The sequence below is a fragment of the Rhincodon typus genome, chromosome 41 (genome assembly GCF_021869965.1).
Source record: "Rhincodon typus isolate 14 chromosome 41, sRhiTyp1.1, whole genome shotgun sequence".
Taxonomy (NCBI): Eukaryota; Metazoa; Chordata; class Chondrichthyes; order Orectolobiformes; family Rhincodontidae; genus Rhincodon; species Rhincodon typus.
Window position 1 is genome coordinate 1566635 of NC_063372.1, and position 5394 is coordinate 1572028.

Sequence of the window (5394 nt, forward strand, 5' to 3'; positions counted from 1 at the left end):
TGCTAAATTGTCCCGTAGTGCCCAGCGATGTGCAGGTTAGGGTGGATTGGCCATGCTAAATTGTCCCATAGTGCCCAGCGATGTGCAGGTTAGGGTGGATTGGCCATGCTAAATTGTCCTGTAGTGCCCAGGGATGTGCAGGTTAGGGTGGATTGGCCGTGGGGAAATGCGGGGTCAAATGGATAGGGTAAGGGTTGGGTTGCTCTTCTGATGGTTGGTGTGGACTCTACGGGCTGAATGGCCTGCTTCCGCACTGTAGGGACTCTATGAACTATAAACTACAGGCATTTAAAACCCCAACTAATCCTCACCGTGCCATTAATGATGTATTTTTGTAATCGCATCTTCTCTCCTGCTCCTCTCTGGCGTCCTGCACTATTGGCCTTTGCCCTTCACCCAGTCTTCTCAATAAAGTTCAGAGACTTCCTTCGCAATCTGGTGCTTGAATGCTTTCCATCGCTGCTTCATGGTGACACTGAGAGAGAACAGACCCATCACTGACATGTCTCTAGCCTGCTGGCGATTTTGAATTGCGATAAATCCAGTGCATGTCCCATCTGCATATCAAGGTGTCACTGTGAGCACTCCCAACATAAGGCAGAGAAAACAATCTCATCCCAGGCTCAGTAACTGCCCCAACATTTTCACTCAAACAAAGGCTTAGTGGCTAGTATCTTCACAGTTTGCACTACAAGGCAGCGTTATTAGAATGACAGACTATGTAATACTGATGATGTTCCCTGTCACTGATATTGCTTTTAAATTGTGATTTAGTATGGGAAGAGGAGCTGAGGATTGTCATGTGAGTGGCCTTCATGTCCTCTCAGCATATTTCATGGATCTGGGATGACAAGGGAGCAGGAAGTTAGATACAGTAATTTCAGGAGATGGAAGAGTTCCTGGATTATAACAGTGAGCAAATCAAGTTGGTGACCGTCTACTGGCATCAGAAGATTTGATTTGATTTGGTATTGTCACATATAACTAGGTATAGTGAGAAGTTTTGTTTTTTTTGCAGAGCGGGCAGATCATACGAGCAAAGATCATAGGGTGATAGAACAGAGCGAGGAGTACAATGTTATTGCTGCAATGAAGGTGCACAAAAAGCAAGATCAAAATTAGGTTTGAAATTTGAGAGGTCCATTCAGCAGTCTAATAACAGCGGGGAAGAAGCTGTTTTTGAATCTGTTGGCATGTGTGTTTAAGCTTTTATATCTCCTGCCTGACGGAAGAGGTTGGAAGAGATTATAAGCAGGGTTGGGGGGGTCTTTGATGATAACTTAGGTCCTACTCCAAAGACTGGAGCCCATTTTCTAATGCGAGAATTCCAGTGTGGGACTGAGGGGGATGTAAGAGGCGCCCAACCAAGCATTTCCAACCGCTCTCAGGACCGTGCAAAGATCAGTAATGGAGCGCCCAGTCAATATTTAATGCTCAATCATTAGCACAACCGCCAGAAACCCCAAAGTGCTTTCCCTTCGATTAAATACTTTTAATGCTTGTTGGAATGCCAGGAAACTGAGAGCCAGTATGTGCAAGAAATGCTGGCTGTACCTTTGATGCCCACATCCCAAGAATGAAATTTTAGAAAAAAAACAGAATCCTATGATTTGTGACTTTAATTACAGAAGGATAGTCACTTGTTTGACTTTTATCCTGGTCTAAGATGGGGATCATAGAATCATAGAATCCCTACAGTAGGGAAGCAGGCCATTTGGCCCATCAAGTCCAAATCGACCCTCCGAAGAGCATCCCACCCAGACTCACCACCCCCACCCTATCCCTGTAACCCTGCATTTTCCATAGCTAATCTACCTAGCCTGCACATCACTGGACACTATGGGTAATTTCCTATGGCCAACCTACCTAACGTGCACATCTTTGGACACTATGAGCAATTTAGCACGGCCAATCCACCCTAACCTACACAGCGTTGGACTAGGGGCAGGGCACATCTTGGGAATATTAGACTGTTTTTTAATCCAGCAAGGTAGAAGGTGAAAATGGAAATCTTTTCAAGGAGGGAAAAGGAATGGCAGAGATACTAGATGAGAACTTTCCCTTGGCTTTTAAATAAAGAAGTGTGAGAAATGAAAACGGCACATTGGAGGTGGAACAAAGAATGAGAGAATAATTGATAACGGAGCAGTAGTCAAGAGTGTGGGAAGGCCCAATGACGTTTATCTGCGTAGTCAGGGAAGGAATGAGCAGAGGCTCTGACCACAATCCTGAAAACAATCCTTGGATAAAAAATTAAGTCAGAGGACTGAATCATGATCAATGTAAAAGCTCTAATCAGAAATAAGTGCAGGATAAACCCAATCACTGTGCTGGACATCAGCAGTAGGTAAGAGTCTTAGACTGTATTATAAATTAGTACTCATTTCAAAAGACATGGATTACTTGAGAACACGTAGTAAGTCATCTGTCAAATGTAATAGCTACACAACAAAACATTAAACGGCACAAATAAAGGAAAGATAGTGGATGCTGTGTACAAAAGTTTTCAAATTTGCTAAACATCTGGTTCACAGCACTTGAAGGAACACAGCAGCACAGATAGTCAGGATTAAAGAATTGAAAACAGCGAGCAACTGTCAATAGATATTTATCACCAGTGACCAATACATATAGACTCTGATAGAGGATACACTGTCAAAATTTGCAGATGGCAAGAAAGTAGCAGTCGTAGTAAACTCCAACGTGATTGAACGCCTCCAGTTCTGGCTACTTGAGCATTGCCGATTTTCATTGCTTCACAATTGGCAAATGTGTCTTTAGTTGCTTGGAACTTATGTTCTGCAATTTCCTCTCAAGTCTTGTTACCCTTCTGTCTCCATGCCAGCACACCTTAAAAGCTATCTGCTGGATCAAGTTATTCTAATATCGCCTTCTATGGCTTGGTTTCAAACTTTGCTCCATAGTTGCTCCTGTACGAAAGCTTGGAATGTTTTCCTGTATCGCTGTGGAGTAAATAGACAGGAACATAGATAGGACGTCCAGCTGTCCAATGACATTTAATTTAGGGAAATGTGGAGCAAGACATTATAAGAGGAAGAATACAGAGAACAGTAGACACTAAATTATAAAAGACATACTATTGAAGCTTTTCATCTTGTCCTCATCAGGACAGGTGCAAGAAAACCAAATTTCAAAAAAGGAGCCAAAATTTATGCTGGATAAGAACAGGATGCTGATTGGTCAATCAATTGAGTTGCCAACCAAGGAGTTGCCATGGGGAAATATATCAGTGAATTATTGTTCCCATGCTTTGAATCATAGAATGCCTACAGTGTGGAAACAGGCCCTTTGGCCCAGCCAGTCCACACTGACCTTTGCAGCATCCCACCCAGACACATCCCCCTAATCTACACATCCCTGAACATGACAGGCAATTTAGCATGGCCAATCCACCCCAACCTGCACATTTTTGGACTTTGGGAGGAAACTGGAGCACCCGGAGGAAACCCACGCAGACACAGGGAGAATGTGTAAACTCCACACAGACAGTCACCTGAGGGTGGGATTGAACCCAGGTCCCTGGTGCTGTGAGGCAGCAATGCTAACCACTGAGCCACCGTGCTGCCCCATGGTGTTGTTGCTTAATTCAAAAACAATATAATGCTTGTACTTGTTTCTTTCTCCTGTTTGCAAGGTACTTTCATATGAATATATGACGCATAAGTCAGTTACATTTGCAAATCAAACTAATAATCTGAACTCAATTTTTAGTGCTATTCCTGGCACACTTGGGATTGTTAAACAAAAGCAGTCCAATTGCTGAATTACAGCAAACATTTAATGATTATTTTCTGAATTTTACCAGGAGTCGAGTTGAGTGCAGTCAGTACTCTGCCTGTTGCGAATAGTCGAAGGTACATGTCATTTGATATATCCTGCCAGTCACTGGGATGTATGGCCTTCAGTCTTGAAACTGCACCAGCCTTGAAATTTAAATACCACATTTCATCTCATCCCACCTACTGTTTGCAATAGACAGAGTACTGACCAAACAAAACGAGCCCATGCTTGTAAAACTCAGAACATATTGTCTGACAGTAGATGTCATTCTGCAATTGAAAGACATGAGGGCGAGGAGGAGGAAGCAAATGAGATTTACAAAGACAGCACCAGGGTTTGGATGCTTTAATAGGAGGAGAGACTGGAGAAGATGAGGCTCCATTTATTAGAAAGGGAAAGTTCATAAATTTAATGAATGCACTCAAAATTAGGAAAGTTTAATACCACTGGTGATGACAAGAGCAGTCAAGAGGTTATTAAATCATGAAATGCTGACCAGAGACACTGGTAGTGTCAGGATCCACAATTGCTTTTAAGAAAATCTATTTGGATAAGAAAATATTGCATATAGAGTATGTGGAAAGGATAGTGCAGAAACTTTAGTGGAGTGTAGGGATGTTTGGCTGAAAGTGCTGTTTCAGCATTGCCTAAAGATATTGGGATTAATTTCCGCCAAGGGACCTTTTAATTGGTACCAGTGTTCTTGAGAGAGCATCCACTGAGCAGCTATTTAGCCTTCAAATTCTTCGTACTGGAATGGTGCTGTTTAACTCCCTGGGCAGTGTTCAAGCATTGGGATGTTGGGGCTTGACGCCATTGACTTCAGTTTCTGACCCATCGAGCCTGGCAGCAGGGTGGGAAGGACTAAAACCCTACGTATTGGAACGTCTGTAAGAGTCAATGCCTGCAGAAGCACTAAGTTGTATTGTGAACACTGACCGACCTAGTCTGGGATCCTCAGGTGAGTCACTCCCTTTCTGTGGCTTTCTGCCTTGTAAAAACTCTCTGTCTAACAAAACTCAGAGACATCGCAACAGAAGGGCCACAAATGTCTCCAATCGTGGAAAGAACTATCAGTACCACTATGTGCCCCATCGTCACCCCTCCCCCACAGCCCCCAAGGAATAAGGCCAGTCTCATTCATGAGTTTTTAACCTTCAAAGGTTTTAACCTTCATGTAACCTTCAAAGTCTCTTGAGGATCTGCTCAATTTGTGATATTGATTGGGAAGTTCACAGTCACTTGTTGCTGTATCAAAGGAGAAAGGCAAGGAGTGCTCCCACTGCCCTTGCTTTCATTTCACAGGATTCGCTGGATTCAAAAGCACAAACTGTGCCAAAAAGGCCCGATCACTCTGGAGATACTCACCTGTGTGACCACCAGTGTGAAAAGTTGTTTTTTAAAAAAAGTATTTACTCCAACCTGTCTCCATCCAGGGTTCAACCCCTCACTACATACCATCAATTTGCTCCCCGATCCGAACTTTTTTCCTTTTTTGGGTGATGCCTCATTTTAATCTGAAGTACAGGGCAGCACAGTGGCTCAGTGGTTAGCACTACTGCCTCACAGCACCAGGGACCTGGGTTCAATCCC

General features: G+C 43.3%; 1 long non-coding RNA gene across 1 annotated transcript in view; it reads right to left on the bottom strand.

The window, feature by feature from the left end:
* Window positions 1-2592: 2592 nt before the first annotated feature.
* Window positions 2593-5394, bottom strand: part of LOC125487447 — a 3303-nt gene continuing 501 nt past the window's right edge. Inside the window, exon 2 of the long non-coding RNA XR_007265902.1 lies at window positions 2593-2963. This is a non-coding gene — a long non-coding RNA (uncharacterized LOC125487447). The remainder of the gene's footprint in view (window positions 2964-5394) is intronic.